Genomic DNA, 24,302 nt, shown 5'->3' on the forward strand with positions numbered 1-24,302 from the left:
TCTATCACAATTGTACATTACACATACTCTGCCTCAGCACGCTCACAAAGGGTTACACACTAGTCTTCTGTGACCTCAGACACGCTAGGGCCAGATCAGGGAGGGAAGCAGTTCAAAACACCTCTGGGGGTGGAACCTTCTAGAAGCACTCCTACTTCAAAGCTGGCACTAGGTATAAATATAAGACCTTCAGACTCAAATCTTCAGTACACCTCTGAAACTGTGCTGCAAGAAGGACTGCTACTCTGCTGTTCTGCTGCCTGTTTGAGAAAGGCTAAACCCGCATCTTGAACCCAAGACCACCTGAGTGACTCGAAGGGCCTGTTAGCTAGCCCCCTGGTCAAAGCCTCAGGGAAAGAAAAGGCTCCAAACACCTTGAACCCATCACCTGGAATCTGCCTGCTGTGAGTCTTGCCCCCCTAGTGCCATCCTAATCCTGGACTCTGGGAGGTGGACTGGAAGGTGCTCTGCCAGCCCAGCGGTGGTCCAAGCAGACCCAACACAGAGGGTTGCATCACCTTGCCACCTTGCATCGGAACTGCTACTGTGCAACTCACCCCCAATGCAGGACTTCGCAGCTCCTCAAAACTGCTGCTTCATCACTCATCCTCAATGCAGGGCCTCGCGTTGTAGCCCCCCTCTTCTCAGAACTGCTTCTGTATGACGGACCCTTGATGCAGGGCCTCACATCATAGCCCCGCAGCTCCACAGAACCCCACTATATTACATATCATTGACGCAAGCCCTCTCTTTGCAGACCCGGATCACCACTGTGTGACGCATCCTCAACGTGGCACCTCACAATGCTTCACAACCATAAGGTACTTTGTTCAGTGGTCCTAACTTGGTCCCTGTGGCCGGGCCACACTCTATCACAGTTAGCCTGAACTTATGGCTTTGTCCTGGTCTGGCTCGACCAGATAACCATGGTTGGAATATTCCCCTCCGCCAAGATGTAAATCAGACCCATAGTGCTTTTAAGCACTATTTCTTTGTAAACATTTTTCATTGAATAGCTCCTAATTGGATTTTTGCCATTTTGGTGTAAAATAATTTATTATTTTTTACTCTTTTTCTTTAAATTGGTATGGGATTTCTCTTTTGTTGTGCTTTCACTTTATTCCTATTTGTGTGCTGCAGAAATACTTTACACATTGCCTATAAGTATGCTTTGTGTAGAACTACCAGAGGATTAAGCACAGGTTAATTTTTGGTTTGCTTTTGTTTCCCTCTGACAAGGATTGTGGTTGCTGCTTGTGTCGTGTTTAACCCCCCCATCAGTAACCCAATTTTCTACAGTTACATATGGACATGTTCTGACTCTTATACCTATTTTTCATATTTGATATTAGAAACTATGCTTAATGTGTCATGTGGGTAAATCTGACAACTGCCTTATATTATATATTTCAGGAAGGCACAAGCCGTAAGATGATGCAGAGATTGCCAGTTTACCGACCCTAACGCCAAAGGTATGTGTCAGTATACCACTACTGTATCAAACGCACTACATGAATTAGTGTCAGGGTCCTTAACAAGCATAGGCACTACGTATGATTATCTATAGGAAACCAGGGTTTTATTTTTGCATGTTTTGTGCAGCCAGATCATTCCTTCCTCGTGTATATTCCATATCGAACTTCCTCACAAGGCCATGTCAACATGGCCATTCCTGTGGAAAACACCAACACAGGCACCATATCATCATGCCTCACAAGTTCATGTGTAAGCTCATAATCACATATTTCCTCACAGTGCTCTTCTCCTTTCTATTATTGAGCATTGTAACCATGTTGATCTTGGCTGGTCTGCTGTATTCGTCTGTAAAACGTCAAATGCATCATATGTAGCCAAAGCACACACTCATTCTGTATCAGCACAGCACGCTGTGAATGTTCTGTATGTCTCACTTGTCTCACAGCACTTACACTTACAGGCCACATAATGATCTCTGTGATGAGTGGCTGCATATGTAAAACATGCTTAGACAAAAACAATATGTCACAAGGCAAAATGAAAGGTACGTATTTTATAGCACTCACAAATTAAGGTCAGAAACAGACACAAAGGTGGTCATTACAACCCTGGCGGTCGGTGTTAAAGCGGCAGTAAGACCGCCAACAGGCCGGCGGTAAAAAACTTTCAATTATGACCATGGCGGAAACCGCCAACAAAGACAGCCACTTTAACACTCCGACCACCACAGCGGTACAAATAAACAGCGCCATGGTCACCGCCAACAGACAGGCGGAGGACAAAGTACCGCCCACAGTATCACAACCTACCAATCCGCCACCTTTTCCGGGGCGGATTCACCACGGATAAAAACACAGCGGAAACAGGATTCTGAAGGGAAAACGCTCACCTCTACACACCCCACGAGGAACTTGGACACCATGGAGCCAGAACTCCAAATTCTCCCTGCGATAGTCTTCCTGCTCCTCTACCAGGAGCACGAACGCCGGCGGCGAAGACCACGGTGAGTACTGCACCTACGACACAGGGGAGGGGGAGGCAAAAAACAGGGACACACACACGCAACACCCCCACCCCCACCCTCACCCACGACAACACACACACTAATACACATTGATACATCACAGTTACACCCCCCAAACCCTCCGGAAGAATGCAAAGACAAAAGAAAATGAGTGTAACCATTGTAATATATTAAAATCAAGTAAGCAAAAATATATATATATATATATACACCATTTACAAAATATACACCAAGCACAGTAGTCCAGGTGGTGCTCCAATTCAGTCAGTGGAACACTGGGCCCACACGGTATGGGCGACGCCCACACAAGATCCCCGACCATGACGGAGAGAATACTGCAGGGGCATCAGAAAGCAAGAAAAAAAGGCACCTCAGGGGGAGGGAAAGGGGGGGTACCTCAGCCGGTTGAGTGCACGATGCCAAATCCACGAGAGGGCCACATGCCCACTGTTCAATCCTGGGGAGTGCAAAGCCACAGTCTCTCAAGTCTCTACAGTGGGTGGGTTGCCCACTGTTCAATCCTGGGGAGTGGCCACAGTCTCTCAAGTCTCTACAGTGGGTGGGTTGCCCACTGTTCAATCCTGGGGAGTGCAAAGCCACAGTCTCTCAAGTCTCTACAGTGGGTGGGTTGCCCACTGTTCAATCCTGGGGAGTGCAAAGCCACAGTCTCTCAAGTATCTACAGTGGGTGGGTTGCCCACTGTTTAATGCTGGTGAGTGCAAAGCCACAGTCTCTCAAGTCTCTACAGTGGGTGGGTTGCCCAGTGTTCAATCCTGGGGAGTGCAAAGCCACAATCTCTCAAGTCTCTACAGTGGGTGGGTTGCCCAGTGTTCAATCCTGGGGAGTGCAAAGCCACAGTCTCTCAAGTCTCACAAGTGGGTGGTTTGCCCACTGACATATCCTGGGGAGTGCAAAGCCACAGTCTCTCAAGTGGATAACAGTCTCCACTGGTTCTGGAGGGGGCATTGTGCCCAGAGTGCTTCATCCTGTTAAGGACAGAGGTAGTGGATGGATCTCTCCAGTGGTTCTGGAGGGGGCATTGTGCCCAGAGTGCTTCATCCTGCCAAGGTCTGAGGTAGTGGATGTCATTCATCACTGGTTCTGGAGGGGGCATTGTGCCCAGAGTGCTTCATCCTGCCAAGGACTGAGGTAGTGGATGTCATTCTCCACTGGTTCTGGAGGGGGCATTGTGCCCAGAGTGCTTCATCCTGCTAAGGACAGAGGTAGTGGATGGATCTCTCCACTGGTTCTGGAGGGGGCATGTTGCCCAGAGTGCTTCATTCTGCCCGTGACGGACTCAGTAGCGTCAGTGCCCTTGGCGCTCATGGGCCAGCGTTGCATGAGACGGCGGTGCCCTGTTCAGCGGTGCTTGAGACGGTGGTGCACTATTCAGCGGTGCTTGAGACGGCGGTGCTTGAGACGTCGGTGCCCTGTTCAGCGGTGCTTGAGACGGCGGTGCCCTGTTCAGCATTGCTTGAGACAGCGGTGCCCTGTTCAGCGGTGCTTGAGACGGCGGTGACCTGTTCAGCGGTGCTTGGAGCGGCAGGCTCCTTTGCAGTGACTAAGCTGCTGGCGGTCCTTCATGGCCCAGCGGGGCTTGTGCTGGTGGTCCTCTCTGTCCCAGTGGGGATTGTGCTGGTGGTCCTCTCTGTCCCAGCGGGACTTGTGCTGGCGGTCCTCTCTGTCCCCAGCGGGGCTTGTGCTGGCGGTCCTCTCTAGCCCAGCGGGGCTTGTGCTGGCAGTCCTCTCTAGCCCAGCGGGGCTTGTGCTGGCGGTCCTCTCTGTCCTAGCGGGGCTTGTGCTGGCGGTCCTCTCTGTGTCAGCGGGGATGATGGCTGTGGCCTCCTGGTCAGCGGGGATGACGGATGTGGCCTCCTGGTCAGCGGGGATGACGGCTGTGGCCTCCTGGGCAGCGGGGATGATGGCGGTCTCCTCCGCCGTGCTGCTCTTCCTAGACTTTCCTGGTTTCTTGTGGCCCTTCCACACCTTGGAAGGTGTTGCAGCTGACTCTACGCTCCCACGGGACCCCTGGGAGCGGATTTGGTGGCTGGAGTCTTCCCCCTCTCCCGCCGGGCACTGGCCAACCTCTGATGCTTCACAGGTGGAGGACTGTCTGTGCTGTGGCTCCGTGCCACACTGGCTGCCCTGGTGGCCGGTGCACTCCAGATTCCGGTGACTACAGGCACCACTGGTCCCGGAGATGTTGTGGCTGAGGTGCTAGTTCGGGACCTAGGAGACGGACAGGGTGGGGGAGGTGTGGGAAAGAAGTCAAAGTTGGACAGTAAAAGTTTTTGGGAGACACTTGGGACACTGGAGGGGTTTTGGGAGTGGAGGAAGAGGTTGTGGTTGTAGGAGGTGTTTGTTTGCTGACTTTGGCTGAAGGTGCATGCGCTGGAGGCTGTCGTGATGTGGGTGGCTGTTGGGTGGATGTGTGCCTGCGTTTGTGTATCTTGGGAGGGGGCGTCACAGACACACTGGGAGAGGAAACAGGGGACGTGTGAATGGTAGTTGGGGTGGTGACTGCACGTGAGCGGGGTGTGGTGGTGGGTGTGCTGGTGATGATAGTAGTGGCTGTAGAGGTAGTGCGTGGAGGTGTGAGTGTAGACAAGACTGGGAGGGAGGAGGGAGACGAGGAGGAGGAGGACACAGTGGAGGCAGTGGATGTTGGTGTGTCTGCATGTGTGTGATGCTTGCGTGAGTGCCTGTGAGATGTGTGGTGCTTATGTTTGTCTGAGCTTCCCTTGTGTGTTGACGTGTGTGCATGCTGGTCTAGAGGTGTGCTTGGGATAGGCTGGGGTACAGGGGATTGGGTCTGGGTGGAGGAAGTTGGAGGGGGGAGGCTAGACACAGGGACAATGTCTGCCATCAGTGCTGAGGCCAGAGTCTGAAAAGCTCGCTGAAGGGCCGCCTGACCAGAATGAATGCCCTCCAGGAATGCATTGGTTTGTTGCAACTGCCTTTCTACACCCTGGATGGCATTCAAAATGGTGGACTGCCCAACAGTGAGGGACCTGAGGAGGTCAATGGCCTACTCACTGAGGGCAGCAGGGGTGACTGGGGCAGGAGCTGAGGTGCCTGGGGCGAAGGTGATGCCCACCCTCCCGGGTGAGCGGGCACGGGGCAAAGGCTGAGGGGCTGCTGGGAGGGCGGTGCAGGAAGGGGGGTTGGCGGCTGTACCTGTAGATGGGGGGGCACAGATGTTGCCGCCACCACAAGGGAGCTCTCATCAGAGGAAAAGTCCATGCCACTGGTCTCAGCTCCTGTCCCTGCCGTGGAGCTCCCCTCGCCCTCCGTCCCACTGGTGAAGTCCGATTCTGTAGTGTGGCCCTCCATGGCCATGTGGGATGCAGCCCCCTCGTGCTCTGGTGCCACTGCTCCTCCGCCTGATGATGCTAATGCACACAAGAACAGGGAGACCACAAAAAGGTGGGGACGACAGAAGAAAGACATGTTGAGTGCATGCATTACCGTTACCGTTGGCGTACACGACAGACACACAAGTCCCATGCACTACGCCGCGCTCTTGGGCTCCACTGTTCAATTCCTGGGAAATGGCCTACAAGGCTATGGACGACATCTGCACACATGGATGACACAGGGGCATGACTAGGTGTACTTGGCACTCTACAGAGGTGCAGTGGGGTGCCACATGGCCTGCCTTACGGAGGGACCTTGCCTACGGAACTTGCCCTGGCCTAGTGAAACCCACAGTCCACCTCCCCCACCCAGACCCCTCCACTGCATGCAAAATCAGCAGAATGAGAGTGTACTCACCCCCTTGTGGCTGCTGTGATGCCCTCAAGCGCCCATCCAACTCCGGGTACGCCACCGCCAGGATCCTGAACATCAGGGGGGTCATGGTGTGACGGGCACCCCTCCCACGTTGGGAGGCCATCCCCAGCTGAGCCTCCGCCGTCTTCTTGCTCCAGCGGCGAATGTCCTCCCATCTTTTCCAGCAGTGGGTGGTCCGTCTGTGGTAGACCCCCATGGTCCAGACGTCCTTGGCGATGGCACGCCAAATATATTTTTTCTGGTGGGCGCTGACCTACATGATTTGTACAGGGGTAAGAGAAACTTATTACCAACTGCACCGTCACAGTCATTGGCCCCCATCCCTACCGTTGTCATGTGGCACATGCACTCACCGTCGTTTCATGCATGCCGCACTCTCCCCCCTTCCTGCTTACATCCACACCTCTCCACACAGGCATAGCCCATACAGCATGCTCCCAGTGTACTTACCTGTTTGTCTGGAGGAACGTAGAGTAGCGTGTACTGGGGGAGGACCCCATCCACTAGTTTCTCCAACTCCTCCGATGAGAAGGCAGGGGCCCTTTCCCCAGACACTAAAGACCATTGTCTCTACCAGACCGAGGTCACAGCAGCACTTGCAGTGTAGGTCTTCTCCTGTCGAAAATCAGGTATCGTGTGATTGAACAGATAGAAAATGGCAGTCACGTCCACGGCGGTGCGTCCCGTCACTGCTGGCGTACATCGTTATTGGCTCCTGGGACCCATAGGGGCCAATGTTAACCAATGCAGCATTGCGCCGCGGTCTTCGACCGCCTACCGCGACGGTGTACAACGGCAGCGCAGTTACCTCACATCCCATTGTCCCACTTTAGAGGTCAGGCAGCCGCCATTTCAGGGGCCCACATGGCTTAATTTTTAACTGTGTCACACATACCTAGGCCTAGACTCAACACACATACAGGCCAGTTTTTAGATTATGATTGGTGTTGTGTGTAAGCTGTGGGTACGTACCTCTGAGTTGTTTGACTCTGTGCTCGCTGTTGTCCTTCATAGGCACCGTCTGCTGGGACATGTGAGGAGATGGCAGCATCCTCCGGTGTACCGACCATTGGTGGACCTGTCGACAATGGAGGAAAGACATGTGATCATCCCATACAGGCTTGACCGTGCCACAATCCAGGTACTGTGTACCCAGTTGGAGCCAGACCTGATGTCAGCTATCTGCCATCCCACAGGAATCCCCCCTCAAGTGCAGGTGCTGTCAGTGCTCCATTTCCCTGCAAGTGGGTCATTTCAAACAACAGTGGCTATAGCATCAGGGATGTCCCAGCCTATGTTTTCCAACGTGTTGTCCAGAGTGTTGTCTGCCTTGCTGAAACACATGCAGAGCTACATCGTTTTCCCTCAGTTGGAGGATTTGCCTACAGTGAAAGGTGATTTCTATGCCCTGGGACATATCCCCAACATCATAGGTGCCATTGATGGGACACATGTGGCTTTGGTCCCCCCCCCCCACAGGAGTGAACAGGTGTACAGAAACTGGAAGAGTTATCATTCGATGAATGTACAGATGGTATGTTTGGCAGACCAGTACATCTCCCATGTGAATGCCAAGTTCCCTGGCTCAGTGCATGACGCCTACATCCTGCGGAATAGCAGCATCCTTTATGTGATGGGTCAACTCCAGAGGCACCGTGTGTGCCTATTAAGTGAGCACCTTGAAGCAAGACAGTGGGAATGGTTGTCTGAGTCTGGGGATATCCCTACAGGTTAGTCTGTGTCTAACGGTTGTCCCTCGCCTCGATGACTCTGGTTACCCCAACCTGTCATGGCTACTGACCCCAGTGAGGAATCCCAGGACAAGGGCAGAGGAAACCTACAATGAGGCCCATGGGTGAACTAGGAGGGTGATTGAGGGGACCTTCCGCCTCCTGAAGGCCAGGTTCAGGTGCCTCCATATGACAGGTGGATCTCTATTCTACTCACCAAAGTAGGTGTGCCAGATCATCGTGGCTTGCTGTATGCTTCACAACTTGGCTTTGCGACGACAGGTGCCTTTTCGGCAGGAGGATGGTCCAGATGGCGGTGTTGTTGCAGCTGTGGAGCCTGTGGACAGTGAAGAAGAGGAAGCAGAAGAAAAAGACATGGACAACAGGGACTCAGTGATCAAGCAATATTTCCAGTGAAACACAGGTAAGAATACAAACCTGCCTACTACATGTACTTAAACACTACTACCTCTCTAATGTCTGTCGTTTTCACCCAGTGTATGGTCACTGAGTTGTCACTTTCCCTTATGATTTCACAGATGTGGGTCCCAATGTGTGACATCTGCTTTGATTACTCATGGACTACAGCTGTGTGACATAGGTATGTTGACATTACAAATGAAAGAGCTTTTTGCCACAGTAATTGCTAATATATTATTCCGAAATCACAGACTGACCCCAGATTGTTTTGTGCTTTAAGGGTGTTTATTTAAGTGATTAATATTGGAGGGGGTAGCAAAATGGTGAGGGGTGATGGTGGAGGAATGTCCATGGCAGAGTCCAGTCTATTAGTCTCACAGGTGCATTGCCCTAATGGGCATAGGAAGTGGAGCTGGGGCAGTTTAAGGATGGACAGGGTGACAAAGTGGGACAGTAGGATGACATTCAGGCTGGACTCATTTCTTGGCGGGGGTCTTGGCATCGTTCTCTGTCTTTGTCCTGGATCTCAGGGACAGTTTGCTAGGTGGTTCTCCCTCTGCAGGGGGTGGGGTGCTGGTGTGGTGGTCCTGTGGCGGTGCCTCCTGTCCATTAGCGCTGGCGGAGGTGGTGGGCAGTTCATCATCCATGCTAGTGTCAGGGGCCCCTTGTAGTGCCACAGTGTCCCTCCTGGTGTTGAGTACTTCCTTCAGCACCCCTATGATGGTGCCCAGGGTGGAATTGATGGCTTTGATTTCCTCCCTGAAGCCCGAATACTGTTCCTCCTGCAGGCGCTGGGCCTCCTGAACCTTGGCCAGTACCGTTGCCATTGTCTCCTGGGAGTGGTGGTAGGCTCCCATGATGTTGGAGAGGGCCTCGTGGAGAGTGGGTTCCCTGGGCCTGTCCGCCCCCTGTCGCACAGCAGCCCTCCCAGTTCCCCTGTGTTCCTGGGCCTCCGTCCCCTGGACCGTGTGCCCACTGCCACTGCCCCCAGGTCCCTGTTGTTGTTGGGGTGGTGGGTTAGCCTAGGTTCCCTGTAGTGGTGGACACACTGCTGATTGACGTGTCCTGGGGACGGAGGTATGGGCCCGCTGGGTTGGTGCTGTGCTGGCGTTTCCAGAGGGGGGAAGGTCTGTGGTGGCCTGTGACTAGGTGAGGGGAACCGACTGTCCAGAGGTCCCCGATTAGCCGGGCTGGTCATCTAGATCCAGTTGGACAGAGCTGCTGTCATCACTGTGGGCCTCTTCTGTTGGTGGTGAGGACATGTGTGGACCCTCCTGTCCGGTGACATTGGGTAGGGGTCCTGCAGGGGTATAAAAGGATGTTTATTACATCTGTGTGTGCCATGGTGTGCAATAGGTCGGTAACCGTGTACCCCAGTGCTTGCATTCCTGTGTGGGACCTTGTGTGATGATGGTTTAGGGGGGTGTAAGGGTATGTGCAGTGGGCATGCTTTAGTGATGGGTGTCCATGCTTTGTTGTTGCATGCAGGGCTTGGTGTTAGGATGTGTGGTTTGTGATGCTGGGACATTTGTGAGGAGTTAGAGTGATGGGGTGAGGGTGAGGGTGGGGGTATGTGCTGGCATTCAGGTAGGGTGGGGGATGTAATAGTTAAGATTTGACTTACCAGAGTCCATTCCTCCGCCTACCCCTGCGAGGCCCTCAGGATTCAGAATCGCCAAGACCTGCTCCTCCCATGTTGTTAGTTGTGGGGGAGGAGGTGGGGGTCTGCCGCCAGTTCGCTGAACCGCCAGGTGGTGTCTTGAGACCACGGAACGCACCTTCCCCCGTAAATCGTTCCACCTCTTCCTGATGTCCTCCCGATTTCTTGGGTGCTGTCCCACTGCGTTGACCCTGTCCACTATACTGCGCCATAGCTCCATCTTCCTTGCAATGGAGGTGTGCTGCACCTGTGATCCAAATAGCTGTGGCTCTACCCAGACAATTTCCTCCACCATGACCCTGAGCTCCCCCTCCGAGAACCTGGGGTGTCATTGCCGTGCCATGGGTGGTGTAGGTGATGTGTGGGGTGGTGTGTGGGGTGATAAGTGTGCTGATATGTAGTGGTGTGTGGTGTGAGGTGCGTAGAAGTTATGTGGGTGATAGTGTTGTGTGCCTGTGGATGCTAGTATTGCTGATGGTGGTGTCTCCCTCTGGCCTTCTCTCAGTAATTGTGGTCGTAGGGGTTTCTGGTTGATGTGGGTGTGTGTTTCATATTGTATTGGGTGTGTGAGAGTGGTGTGTGTATGTGTATCAAGTGTGTGTATTTCGAATTGTCCAATGTGGTAGTGTTTTGTAAGAGTGTGTGTATTTTGAGCCCAGCAGTGTGTACCGCCAATGGAATACCGCGGTTGAAAGACCACCGCGTGGATTCGTGGGTCATGATAGTGTGGGCGTATTTTTGTTGGCGTGACGGTGGAGGATTTGTTTTCGCTTGTTTATCACTGACCTTTGGTGTGGCGGACTTGCTGCACTGCGTTGCATGAAAGGGAGAGAGTAGAAAGCACCATGGGGCATATTTATACTCCACTGAATTAGTGTTGGAAATGGCCCTTTTTGCAGGTTTATCCCCACACTTTTTGCCTTCTTCCTCCTATTTTTTTAGGTCTGTTTTTGCTGGTTTATTGTCTCTGCGCACTTTACCAGTGCTAAAGTGCAAGTGCTCCCTATAGAAATTCTACTGTTGATTGGTTTAACCATGATTGGTATATTTGATTTACTAGTAAAGTGCACTAGAGGTGCCCAGGGCCTGTAAATCAAATGCTACTAGTGGGCCTGCAGTACTGGTTGTGCCACCCACATTAGTACCCCTGTAAACATAACTCAGACCTGCCATTGCAGTGTCTGTGTGTGTAGTTTTAAACTGCCAATTCTACTTGGCAAGTGTTCCCACTTGTCATGCCTCAACCTTCCCTTTTACTACATGTAAGGCACCCCTAAGTTAGGCCCAAGGTAGCCCTATGGGCAGGGTGCAGTGTATGTTTAAGGTAGGGCATATACTATTGTGTTTTATATGTCCTAACAGTGAAATACTGCCAAATTCGGTTTTTACTGTGCAAGGCCTATCTCTCTCATAGGTTAACATTGGGGCTGCCTTTAAATATCCTTAAAGCGTCGATTCTCTTTGAGAGCCAATAAAAATGTGGACTCTGAGCTCACAATTTAAAAATACATCTTTTAGTGAAGTTGGTTTTTAGATTGTTAGTTTGAAAATGCCACTTTTAGAAAGTAGGCATATTCTTGCTTAATCCCTTCTGTGACTCTGTCTGTTTGTGGATTTCCGTCTGTCAAACTGTCTGGGTCAGTTTGACAGTTGGGCTGTTCACACCTCTCCTCTAGACAGTGACACAAAGGGGGCTAGGGTGTAGCCTGCATATCTTGATTAGCCATCTGTGCTGGAGGGGATGGGAGGAGTAGTCACTCACACCTGAAAGGACTGTGCCTGCCCTCACACAATGCCATCTCCGACCCTCTGGTGAGTGTCTGGGCCCTGGCCTGGACAAGGAAGGATCTTGCAAACACTTGAGACTTTGCTTTGAAGTTTGCCAACTTCAAAGGCAGAACTGGGTACAAGAAGAAGACCCAAAACCCCAGACTTTTAGAATCTTTCGGGAATCAAGAGGAACCTCTGGCCAGGAGAAGAGCTGAAGAGTTGAAGAAGGAGTACTTTCCCTTTGCTGTGTTGCTTTGCTGGACTTGCCTGCAGTTGCTGCTTCTGCCTGAAAAGAGTGCAAAGGGTGAACTTTGCTGTGTGTCCTGCTTGAGAAAATTCTCCAAGGGCTTGGAGTAGATCTTGCCTCCTGTTGGAAGTCTCAGGGACACCAAAGACTTCAGCTTCCTCGACCTGCAGCAATGGGAACTGTGCGTTTTGTGTTGTTCAAGAGGAGAAACCACTGCGACGCCGCCAACGACGCCGCTGGCCTTCACTGTGACCTGCCAATGCCGCACGGAGTCGCTTTGCCCCGCTTCGCACCGCGACGATGGTCTCACCGACGCCGTCATCGGATGACTTCTCCAAGCCGCTGCTCGCACCGCGACCTGTGGGCCCCGCACTCCGGCGTCACCTGCTTACACCGCAGCCTGGGCATCCCCGACGACGTCGCTCCTGCTGACACCGGGGCCGTTGCCTGCACCGTGGCCTGTGGACACCGCTCATGAGGAGCACGAAGCACTGTCCCGCGCCGCAGCCCAGGTCCACCAACGTCAGCACCATTGGCTCCAGTGTTGTCACCAGGAATCCTTGCCTACACCGTGGCCTGTGGACACCGCTCGTGAGGGTTACGAAGCACCGTCCCGTCCCGCACCGCTGGCTTGGGCCTACCGACGACAGCGCTTCCACAACGCCGCCGCCGCCGCTGCCTGCACTGTGACCTGTGGACACCGCACATTGCACCGCCCTGCTTCACACCACAGCCCTGGTCTCACCGATGCCGCTGGACGCCGTCACCGAGCCACTGCCTGCACCGTGACCTGTGGACACCAGGTCCAGCTTCACAACGCAGCCCCGACGCCATCCACGCCAGCGCACCTGATTTAATTAGCCCGGAGTTCGATCCCCGAGGTGCGTGACTTCAAGGACCTGACTACTCCTGCAGTGATTCTGGAACGGACGCCAGCAACGCTGCTCACCGCGAGGATCAAGACGCCCTGCAAATCCAAGGTACTGTTTGCGGGTCTTCCCGACACCGTAGCTGGCCCGCAACACCGCGGCCTGCCTGAACTGTTGGGTTTGTTGATCACGACGCCGTTATAGCCCCAAGTGGAGCTATCGACTTCAAGGAACTGTAATTTTGAGTAAATCTTGCATAATTCATATTTTTCTTACTTTCTTACTGTATGTTGGATTCTTATCGTATTTGGTCTTGTTTTATATAGATAAATAATGGCTATTTTTCAACAACTGGTGTGCTGTCCTTTTGTAGTGTTTTCACTTATTACTGTGTGTTATGTGCAAATGCTTTACACATTGCTTCTGAGATAAGCCTGACTGCTCGTGCCAAGCTACCAAGGGGGTGAGTAGGGGTTATGCGAGCGGGTATCTCCCTTATCCTGACTAGAGGGAGGGTCCCTACTTGGACAGGGTGCAAACCAACTGCCAACTAGAGACCCAATTTAGCATCATTTTTTTAAATGCTAATTCAGCGCAAACTTAACTCCATATTTATATTTTGGCGTGAGACATGTCTAGCGCCAAAATATTGGAGTTAAAGTCATTTTTTGCCTGCGGATAACTACCTTGCATCATTGAGGTAGGCATTCCGGACAAAAAATGACTCAAAGGTCATGCTGAACTCCAGGGTGGGACTACATATCCCAGACTGCTTTGTGGCCCCACGAGGCGGCCATTTTCACCAGCACCTGCATCCACATGACCAGATCAATAGCGCTATAACGCGCATGGGGGCAATTCGCAGCACCAGACGTGCTGAACTCCAGAGTGGGACTACATATCTCAGACTGCTTTGTGGCCCCAGGAGACGGCCATTTTCACCAGCACCTGCATCCACTTGACCAGCCCAATGAGCGCTATGAAGCGCGTGGGGGCACTTTTGCAGCGCAGGACGTGTTGAACTCCAGAGTCGGACTACATATCCCAGACTGCTTTGTGGCCCCAGGAGGCTGCCATTTTCACCAGCAAATGCATCCACTTGACCAGACCAACAAGCACTATAAAGTGCGTGGGGGCACTTCGCAGCATGGGACATGTGCGGAAGGCGCCCGGGCCAAGGGCGGGCGCGTCCACGCCCATCGGAGCCCGGAGGAGGCTTGGCCACCCCTTAACATCTATCTCCAAGTAGGCCTTGTTGACGCTCCCCTTTTTTATTATTGTATCCTCCTGCAGGTTGCATCATTGAACTAAATTTCTAAAGAACACTTATCCACTAATTACAGTCTTTTGATGGGTAAAAGGAAAGCAACAGAGGGTGGGGTAGGGCGGTGTTAAAAACCAAGCGGAAAAGGCATAAGCATGCAGCTAATAACTGTGCTATGGACAGAATTGACAACCTTCTGGAGGAATGCAAAGAAATGTTAACCTTTTCCCCGGAAAGTGACTCCAACGAAACTGAGGGCGAGTGCTCCTCAGCCAAGAAGGGGGCGGGTCTCAAGAAAATTGCTGACATATTTGTAAAACATTGTCAACAGGTCACAGCCACTATAGGGCAGGGGGAGGGTAGGAATGTCATCACCCACGCTCCCTCATTACCAGTGAATGAACCATCACTAGATCTTAGTGACACTCTTCAGTGTACCAACCACTTTAGCCCTTTAATCAATATTTCAGACCCACATGATGACCCTGACCCAGGCATCAGGGTGGGTGGGTCAGTAGACGCAAATGTGAACTTAGCCGAGACAAATGCACAGTACATCTTATGCATACAATAGTTAAAGAGCGAGGTGTCAGAATTCAAGTCTATGGTTAATTTCTTAATCGCAATAGTCAAGCAGCTAATTCCTTCAGACGCCACAGCCATCATGAATCATATCTGTAGCCCAATGCCAAATCCATTAGGTACCCCGATGAAGTTGCCCAAATTGCCAGTGACTAGATGTGCTGGCCAACCTTTAGCGGGTGCTAAGATCAAGAACTCTTATCAGCCTCCCCCACACAACAGCTTAGGCGCAGGAAAGGCATCTGGTGTCTGTTATCAAATCCCTAAATCTACGAGGGACACTGTCCCTAAATGCACTGCACAGCCTGCCATTGACCGGTCCTACTTTAATAACACTGTTCTAATGGTCAACGTTCCCAAACTACACCCACTGGCACAAAGGGAAGGGAGAGATTCTGTTAGAGATAAGGCAATTCATTGGATTCGCCATGTGAGAGGCTGCTACTCTGTAATACGTGAGGTTATAATTGATGCAGTCAGAAGGCCCGACCCAGACATATATTTTGATATGTTACAGTTGACATTTAGGGACAGCAGCATGGTGGATAATCTGGTGGCACTAGACGCAAGGACAAGTGCCCTAGGGCAATCCTGTATCCAGTCCAAATAATCTAGGCCCCAAATTCCCTTCCTATTGAATGCCCGATTAAGGGAAGTATTGAGTGGGAACTCAAAGTTTAAGGGGTATGGACCATAACCCCTTTCGTAAAGTAATCCAACAAAAGTAAAGGAATGAGAACCCACGTTAATGAGTTGAGTGTATACAGTCTTTAATTAGAACTTCATGAATCCATATTGGTGCACTAAATAAGATTCGAGCCAAAGAAAGACGACCATTGTAGCAAAATTCATCCAATGAGTTCAAAGAGTGTAAGACAGATTGCAACAGCCGACACGTGTTTCGCCCCCTACGGTAATTCCACCTGGGGCTTTTTCAAGGCAGTCTAGTATTCATGGTTATTGATCACATCATTATGGTCATTGGTCCGAATACCTTGTGGAAAAGATTCCCAAGGAGAACGGCAGTAAAATGCCTAAAGCGCGTCTCATTCGGGCGCCATCTTGAAAAAAGTTGACATTTAGGGACAGGAGCATGGTGGATAATCTGGTGGCCCTAACGCAAGGACAAGTGCCCTAGGGCAATCCTGTATCCAGTCCAAATACTCTAGTCCACCTGCGCACTATGGGGTTCCCCCTACCCATTGCCCACAGGTAAACAATCTGCTCTCAGTGAGAATGATTGACTTGAAGTACCATCCACAACACATGTTGAACTACCCTCCGACCCATATAAAACAACTGTCCATGGTCTGGCTGTAGTTCCCAACATTGACACCACAAGCACCCACGTTCCTCTTCCTAACAGATTCCATTAGACCACCCAGAACCCATTGCACAACCGTGATAACATCGTATTTTCCTTTTCCGATGAACATCAATGGCCAATCCAGGAACAGACAGCTAAGCGAGAGAACACTACACCTATGGTCAGGCTAGCTCCCCTAGATGGATACTACCCAGCTCCCTATGTGTAACTGTCTAGTGTGAGGTGCAACCAGCCCAACTGACAAACTGACCCAGCCAGGGAATCCACAAACAGGCAGAGTCACAGAAATGGTATAAGCAAGAAAATGCTCACTTTCTAAAAGTGGCATTTTCAAACACACAATCTTAAAATCAACTTTACTAAAAGATGTATTTTTTAATTGTGAGCTCAGAGACCCCAAACTCCACATGTCCATCCGCTCCGAAAGGGAATCAACACTTTAATCAGATTTAAAGGTAGCCCCCATATTAACCTATGAGATGGACAGGCCTTGCAACAGTGAAAAACGAATTTAGCAATATTTCGCTGTCAGGACATTTAAAACACATCACTACGGTGGTCATTACAACCCTGGCGGTCGGTGTTAACCCCTTCGCTGCCAGGCCTTTTCCCCCTCCTGTGCCAGGCCTTGTTTTGCCTATTTGGGGCAGTTCGCGCTGAGGCACTCATAACTTTTTATCCACATAAGCTAACCAAGCCAAATTTGCGTCCCTTTTTTCCAACATCCTAGGGATTCTAGAGGTACCCTGACTTTGTGGGTTCCTCTGAAGGAGGCCAAGAAATTAGCCAAAATACAGTGAAACTTTCGTTTTTTTTTTTTTAAATGGGAAAAAGTGGCTGCAGAAGAAGGCTTATGGTTTTTCCCCTGAAAATGGCATCAACAAAGGGTTTGCGGTGCTACACTCACCAGCTTCCCAGCTTTCAGGAACAGGCAGACTTGAATCAGAAAACCCAATTTTTCAACACAATTTTGGCATTTTACTGGGACATACCCCATTTTTTAAAATATTTGTGCTTTCAGCCTCCTTCCAGTCATTGACAGAAATGGGCATGAAACCAATGCTGGATCCCAGACACCTAAACATTTCTGAAAAGTAGACAAAATTCTGAATTCAGCAAGGGGTCATTTGTGTAGATTCTACAAGGGTTTCCTACAGAAAATAACAACTGAAAAAGAAAAATATTGAAATTGAGGTGAAAAAAAAGAAAATCTGAACGGTTTACTCTGTAACTTTTTCCTGCAATGTCAGATTATCGAAAGCAATATACCGTTACGTCTGCTGGACTCCTCTGGTTGCGGGGATATATAGGACTTGTAGGTTCATCAAGAACCCTAGGTACCCAGAGCCAATAAATGAGCTTTACCCTGCAGTGCGTTTTCATTCTATACCGGGTATACAGCAATTCATTTGCTGAAATATAAAGAGCAAAAAATAGCTATCAAGAAAACCTTTGTATTTCTAAAAAGGGCACAAGATAAGGTGTTGATGAGCAGTGGTTATTTGTACATCTCTGAATTCCGGGGTGACCATACTGTCGCGTGGGCTCTCATTATCCTAAATGAGACTACTGGATTTCTAGGCAGCAGGATCGATAACGGTGTGGGGGACTGAGTCTGACCCACGTGTAAGGAACTCTGTCACCCTAAATCCAGTTTTTGCTCCAGCTAACTAGCAGTGCCTCATTTCTCCCACGGGGAAGAAATTATTGGGCAGCCGAGCGCATGACATCTTTGGAACTTCTCAGGGAAGTCGTGGTCACTCAGATCCGAACCAACTCTCTCATTTACAATATGATTTCATATACAAATGACAAAGACAGTATAAGTTTTATATAATGTTTTAATAAAACGACTGTATTTTAGATAATAAGGCGTGAGCCGCAATAACCAGAACAATACAACATAGTAGGATTGATATAGTCACCAGGAGAGTAAAACATAAGAATAAAGCTATCATATTTCCTAACAGTTTCTACTCTCCCTCTGCTTGTTCTATTTAGAGCACAGCATGTTAAGCTTCCAGCTTGCCTTTCCGAATCACCGGGGAGACATACGCCCTCATACCTGAGCAAAGGCCTGTGATCTGGTTCAGCATCTGCAACGAGGAAGTCAGCGTCTAGCTGTGGGTCTCTGGTCGGAATCTCCCTCTTGCATGTATTGGGACAAGGAAGTGATTTTATAACTAACATGTCATCGTGATCACAAAATGTCCCTACGCAGGAATGCCCAATCTAAACTCCTACCACGTCTATCGGCAATGTACCAGACTGTATCCTTGACTGAAGCACAGAGTGAATATGTTATGGAGAACTCCAGTGCTGAAGTAGGCAAAACAGTGTGATATGAATAAAAAACAACACTGTAGAACTGGCTATTTGAAAAATAACAGTACGAAGCCTAATAAAAGCATTTAGAGCAAAATGCACAAGGGCTCTAAGCTGTCAGCAAATGAATAAAATACTTTCAGGGCAAAGTGCACAAAGGCCTAAAGCCTGAAGCTAATGCGCAAAGTATACGTAAAACTAACCACACTACAACCTCCCCTTGTCGGTAGCAAGTGGTTCCAATAATATAAAAGCATGCCCCAAATATAAACAATATATTTCGACAAGGTAAGAAGACAACAAAGTCATAAATTTAGGAAACATGTGACGAGAAAGCCAAATTCAATATAGTGTCAATTTAGCCGAAGAAAAAAATCTGATTGTCAGACAGAAGCAATAGAACGTAGGAGCTCCTCCACCTCGATATATGTTAAAATCGGAAGATCTACGCCACAAAGTACCATGGAGCAGGTGTGTTCCAAAGCCCCAAAACCATTCAGGGCGGCACCCCATGCAGGGTCTATGAAAGAGACAATACCATCTTCCTCCAGGAAGGGAATCTCATAAACTGCCTCACGAAGCAAACGCAACTGTAGTGCACAAGTCTGGGAATGAGCCCTAATCGGGAACATCAACAGATCAGGATCGACCACTGGAGGGCGCTGCAGTGAGAGACAGAAAGCCAGTGCATGTTCAAATGAGCACCAAAGGCACCGAAACACGGGTTGCACACAATCCAAAACCGGTCTGAAAGACAGAGACCAGTCACACTCCAAATGGCCCAGGAGTGTAGCTCCAAAATGCTGCATCATGCGTTCACGACACAGCTGCGCTGACAGGAGCAGCAATATAGGATCTCGTCGGGGCGGGACAGCCATTGCGAAAAAATAGCAAAAATAGCAAGACTCCAGCCAACAAAGCCAAAGTAATCGGGAAACCCCCAAAAATGCTTCCGAAAATAGAGTGTATAGCCGAAGGTATCAAACCGAATATGGAAGAGAAGGTGTGAGCGAAACCAACACCAACGGCTTTGAAAAAATGAGCAATACCAGCAGTGCTGGATGCATTAAATATACGTCCCACAAGTTCACCGTAGTGACTTGGAAAGTTAGTATTCAAAAGGGACTGTATCTCCGCCAATGACCTTGCCACCTGAAGTGCGTAGGTCTCGCTAGCAGATGTAAGGGCCACATGCTTTTGAAACAATAAAGCTTTCTGCCGACTCAACTTGTCGAAATCAACCTTGGAAGTAGCAATATGAGGCCAGATGTCCGCTACCTCCCTAATTTGAGTGGGGGGAAACAACACATTCCCGCAGCACGTAACGGCCTTGTTGACAACGACAACATAAACTATGCCGGCACGCATGCCACAGCAGCGTTCGCTGTTAAGAACAAAGTAACTGCCGTTAGAAAGCACCCGGAAAGTGTTTTTAATAACCGGGACAGGAACACCCTTTAAATAACAAGCTAAGTTAGCAATCGAAGCGTTACACGCTCCGTGCAAGGACAGCTGTTTACAAACCATGGAATGGCTGACAGAAGCTTCGCATTCGCTACCGCTAAGAAAAACCTCCCTCAAACCATTAATACATCTGTATTGAAAGGGAAGCTCCCACACCTCGTGTATGTAACTGTCTCCCAATAGTTCATATCTACCCACCGGAATGTGCTTCAAACAAGAAGTAAATTGCAGAGTGGAGCTAGGCAAATTAATAACCCCATGAATCAACCACTCAGCTGACGGAATCTCAGCCACCGTGAAAGGCAGTTTCTCCAATTTCTCAATATTCAACATAACATACGTCGCTTCCTTTTTAGCCATCAACTGTTGTTGACGAGTCAAATTAAAGGAGATAAAGATCTCTCTGGCACGAATGTGCTGCCATGGAACGCGACCCGCCTTCAAGGTCTGAAGAGTCCAACCCAGCTGCATGATGGACCGCGTTTGACTCTGCCCATGATATAAAGAAGACATGTCTGATTTAATAATGTCAATAGCAGAGGAAACAATGCTGTCAATCGTGTAAACACGGTCAGAAAGGGTATGCATGCCATTATCAACAACAGACAAAGTCTGCAGCAGATTTTCTTGATCAATCTGCCTCAACCGAGCTGCAGCCTCCTGTTGTGAAAGTTTCCAAATCTCATTATAAACTTCATATAAAAACCTTTTCTTCCGTGGTACCTTGGGACCTGACAAAAAAATCTTGTAAATCAGTACCATTAGACAGTAACTTGAGATGTGACTTAACTGCATCCAGCGTGGATGACTTCAACTATTGTTGACAAAGCTTCCCCACGCTGTATGTAGTTATAATATCAGCATGTTCTGGTGAAATGTAACAAGGGTCTGCCCTACTAGTCCTGAACCCCCCTGAAGAAGTGACAAAACGTTGACGACACTGATTAGTGTCTACAGGCCATAATAACCACCCGCCCGGATGTAACGATGAAGCGATAAGCGTACCATTCTGGACCCAATGCGTAAATTCACGAAAAGTAGCATTCACATAGTGCTGGCAGTTGTTTAATTTGGAAGGGACAGGTATACTAGGCAAAGTCAACTCTCTAATCGTCGCCAAGCCCAAACAGCTAGTCTGTTGTACCGTGTCATTGAGGAAAATCATCTGCACAGGGATAAGACATGCTCTAAATAATGTATCCCTGCCTTGCATCTGCCAATTTTTCGTACCCCAAACACTTTTCAAGTCAACAGTCTTTAACCAGTATTCATATCCCTCGACCGAAAGTTTAGATTCAAACAAATTTGAATATAGTAATTTTGCAAAGTGCCTACCTGTAGATTTTGGCCTCTAGCTCAGCCGGCACCTAGGGAAACCTACCAAACCTGTGCATTTTTGAAAACTAGAGACCTAGGGGAATCCAAGATGGGGTGACTTGTGGGGCTCTGACCAGGTTCTGTTACCCAGAATCCTTTGCAAACCTCAAAATTTGGCTAAAAGAACACATGTTCCTCACATTTCTGTGACAGAAAGTTCTGGAATCTGAGAGGAGGCACAAATTTCCTTCCACCCAGCGTTCCCCAAAGTCTCCCGATAAAAATGATACCTCACTTGTGTGGGTAGGCTTAGCGCCCACGAAAGGAAATGGCCCAAAACACAACGTGGACACAACATATTTTTTCACAGAAAACAGAGGTGATTGTTGCAAAGTGCCTACCTGTGGATTTTGGTCTCTAGCTCAGCCGGCACCAGGGGGGGGCAGAAATGCCCTAAAAGAAATTTGACCCCCCACCCCCCCCAACCCCCCCTTGCCCGGGAGCGACCCTTGCCTACGGGGTCGCTCCCCCTGCGTGACATTGGTGCCAAAAAACAAATCCCCGGTGCCTAGTGGTTTCTGCCCCCTTGGGGGCAGATTGACCTAAAATCGGCCAATCTGCCCCCAAGGGGGGCAGAAATGGTCTAAATACAATTTCCCCCCCAGGGGAGCGACCCTTGCCTAATGGGTTGCTCCCCATCTTAAAAAAAAAAAAAAAAAAAAAAAAAACACAAAAAAAAAATTGCCCTGGCGTCTAGCGATTTCTGTCCCCCCAGGGGCAGAAATGGCCTAAAATAAATTTGCCCCCCAACCCCCACCCCCCCAGGGAGCGACCCTTGCCTACGGGGTCACTCTCGCTGCATGACATTGGCGCCAAAAAACAAATCCCCGGTGCCTAGTGGTTTCTGCCCCCTTGGGGGCAGATTGACCTAAAATCGGCCAATCTGCCCCCAAGGGAATGGTCTAAATACAATTTGCCCCCCAGGGGAGCGACCCTTGCCTAATGGGTCGCTCCCCACCTCTAAAAAAACAAACAAAAAAAAAAATTGCCCAGGGTGGGCAGAAATGGCCTAAAATAATTCCCCCCCCCCCCCCCCCCCCCAGGGAGAGACCCTTGCCTAAGGGGTCGCTCCCCTTGCGTGAAATTCACGTAATGAAAAAAAACTCCCTGGTGTCTAGTGGTTTCTGCCCCCCTTGGGGGCAGATTGGCCACATCAAAATAGGCCAATCTGCCCCCAAGGGGGGCAGAAATGGCCTAAATATAATTTGCCCCCTAGGGGAGCGACCCTTGCCTAAGGGGTCGCTCCCCACCTAAAAAAAAAAAAAAAAACTAAAAAAAAAAAGATCTCTGCTGCCTACGGTTTTCTGCCCCAGGGGGGCAGAAAAGGCCTTCCCAAAAAAATGCCCCGTCCTGGGAGCGACCCTTGCCCAAGGGGTCGCTCCCTTATGTCACTTTCTGGAGAAAAAAAAAATCTCTGGTGTCTAGTGGGGTTTCAAAACCTGGATTGCAAGCAATCCGGCTTTTGAAACCCTGGGAGAGACTTCAAAGGGAAGGAAATACATTTCCTTACCTATGAAGACCCTCCGGGCCTCCCCCACGTGATTGAAAGAGAAATGCTGAGCATTTCTCTTTCAATCGCGCTGGAAGCAGAGCAGCTTCCAGCGCGATTGGGGAGGCCCCTGTGACAAATCAGCACGCGCTCGCGCGCTGACGTCACAGGGGGGTGCAGGGGGTCGGGGGTGGAATGGGAAGGTCTTCCCCTTCCATCCCCGCCTGGGGGGGTGAGGGGGGTGCACAGGGGGGGCACGCAGCGCTCCCCCAAGTTCCCGTGCTTTGGACGAGGTGACCTCGTCCAAGGCACACGGGAACTGTAGCCTTGGACAAGGTCACCTCGTCCAAGGCACAGAAACGGTTAAAGCGGCGGTAAGACCGCCAACAGGCAAGCGGTAAACAAATTGCAATTACGACCGTGGTGGAAACCGCCAACAAAGACAGCCACTTTAACACTCCGACCGCCACGGCTGTACAAACAAACAGCTTGGCGGTCACCGCCCACAGACAGGCGGGAGACAATGTACTGCCCACACTATCATGACAGGCCAATCTGCCACCTTTTCGGGGGCGGATTTACCGCGGATAAAAACACGGCGGAAACAGGAATCCCGAAGGAAAAACGCTCACCTCTCCACACCCCACGAGGAACGAGGACGCCATGGATCTGGAACTCCAAATTCAACCTGCAATAGTCTTACTGCTCCTCTACCAGGAGCACGAACGCCGGTGGCGAAGACCACGGTGAGTACTGCACCTACGACACAGGGGAGGGGGGAGGCAAAAAACAGGGACACACACATGTAACACCCCCACCCCCACCCTCACCCACCACAACACACACACTAATGCAAATAAGTACATCACAGTTACACCCCCCAAACCCCCCGGAAGAATGCAAAGACAATAGAAAATGAGTGCAACCAATGTAATATATTAAAAGCAGAAATATATATATATATATACACCATGTGCAAAATATATACCAAGCATAGTATGCAAGGTAGCGCTCTAAGAAAGTCTGTGGAACACTGGGACCACACAGTATGGGCGAGATCCCCGACCATGGCGGGGAGAACACTGCAGAGGCATCAGAGAGCAACTAAACAGGCACCTCAGGGGGAGGGAAAGGGGGGGCACCTCAGCCGCTTGAGTGCACGACGCCAAATCCACAAGGGGGCCACATGCCCACTGTTACATCCTGGGGAGTGCAAAGCCACAGTCTCACAAGTCTCTACAGTGGGTGGTTTGCCCACTGTTCAGTCCTGGGGAGTGCAAAGCCACAGTCTCTCAAGTCTCTACAGTGGGTGGGTTGCCCACTGTTCAATCCTGGGGAGTGCAAAGCCACAGTCTCTCAAATCTCTACAGTGGGTGGGTTGCCCACTGCCATATCCTGGGGAGTGCAAAGCCACAATTTCACAAGTCTCTACAGTGGGTGGTTTGCCCACTGTTCAATACTGGGGAGTGCAAAGCCACAGTCTCTC

The sequence above is a fragment of the Pleurodeles waltl genome, chromosome 6, assembly GCF_031143425.1.
Source record: "Pleurodeles waltl isolate 20211129_DDA chromosome 6, aPleWal1.hap1.20221129, whole genome shotgun sequence".
Classification (NCBI taxonomy): Eukaryota; Metazoa; Chordata; class Amphibia; order Caudata; family Salamandridae; genus Pleurodeles; species Pleurodeles waltl.